Consider the following 1451-nt stretch of genomic DNA (forward strand, 5'->3'; position numbering starts at 1 on the left):
ATATATATATATATATATTTATTTATTTATTTTATTATGGTATTTGTATCTGTTTGGTGTTTCTCTGTGAACTATACTCCAGTCATTCTTTTTCTGTCACCATATGTAAAGGAAAGTCCAGAAATAGAGACTAAATCACACAAAACTGACATTGTTAAATACAAGATAATATAGGTGCTTACCTTTTAAAGATTAATTAATACATATGGTTGTCACATATACCTGATAAATGGTGTACATATACATATATAGATGTTTATGGTGTGTAAAGGTTTCTGCACCCATTTAGAATTATCTTCCTGAATTTCTGTTCAATAATATGCTAATTCTTCTTAGTGTTTATTATCTAGTGACAGAATGCTAATTTTTAATACTCTAGCAGAGGACAGAGGACTCTGGTCTGGAGTGAGAAAGAGATTTTTTTAAATGAAAACAGAAACAAAAGATATTTTTTAAAAAGTCCAACAAATAATGTTTTCTTCATCATTTTGATTGGCCATTTGAAAATCTACTCAACATTCCTGTTTAATATTTCTAGTGAAGAAGATGCCTGCTCTAACAATATGTGTTCCTTTAAAAAGATAAACATACTTTAGTGGCCAGAGTCTAAATTTTGTCCTATTTGCTATCAGGGATGTTATAAACACTGCTCTTAACACAGACAGCTATTTCTCAATTGGTGTTATTTTTTAGCCAACTTTTTCTTCTCTGTTAACTTCTGTTGATAGCTTTTTATTCTGTAAGGTTGAAACATGACAATTTTTATTTCAACCAGATTATTCATCTGCATAATTAAGGTATATAACTGATACATAAGACAAATTCTCCAATTTGAGAATTCTCAACCTTTGAGTTAAAGCCTAGGCTAAATATTATTAATATCTTGGTTTACAATGAAGTTTTCTTGGGGAAGATTTTGGTTTTGTGATATATTTGTGGATTAAGGATATGTTAACTATTATTTTTTAGATAAGTGATTTGTATGTGGTTAGTTATAAATAAAACTGGTACTAAACCCCAGGCTTCCTGTCTAATTCAGTGGTTCTGCAAAATGTATAAAACCCTTACTTGTGCAATTAGCAGTGTTGAAATCCCTTTTTGACAAGAAAGCACCCTTGTCTCACTTTACATCTCTTAGCAAATGCTCAACATAATGTCATTTCCAGGGTTACCATTTGTAAGATTTAGAATCGCTTGAATTATCTTATTTTGTTGTTGCAGGGGGTACTGAGGATTGAACTCAGGGGTACTCGACCACTGAGCCACATCCCCAGCCCTATTTTGAGTTTTATTTAGAGGCAGGGTCTCACTGAGTTGCTTAATGCCTCGCTGTTGCTGAGGCTGGCTTTGAACTCTTGATCCTCCTGCCTCAGCCTCCCTAGCTGCTGGGATCACAGGTGTGCGCCACTGTGCCTGTCTTTAAATTATCTTTTATATTATGTACCTATAGT

At 33.1% G+C, this 1451-nt stretch overlaps 1 protein-coding gene across 1 annotated transcript in view; it reads left to right on the forward strand.

Annotated features, from left to right (window-relative positions):
- Kbtbd7 (kelch repeat and BTB domain containing 7) overlaps nucleotides 1-1020 on the forward strand; it is a 4806-nt gene extending 3786 nt beyond the window's left edge. Inside the window, exon 1 of the mRNA XM_015484334.2 lies at nucleotides 1-1020. This exon is cut by the window's left edge and continues 3786 nt beyond it. The gene's annotated coding sequence lies outside the window, so the exon portion shown is untranslated.
- The last annotated feature ends 431 nt before the right edge of the window (nucleotides 1021-1451 follow it).

Source organism: Marmota marmota, unplaced genomic scaffold (genome assembly GCF_001458135.2).
Source record: "Marmota marmota marmota unplaced genomic scaffold, marMar, whole genome shotgun sequence".
NCBI lineage: Eukaryota > Metazoa > Chordata > Mammalia > Rodentia > Sciuridae > Marmota > Marmota marmota.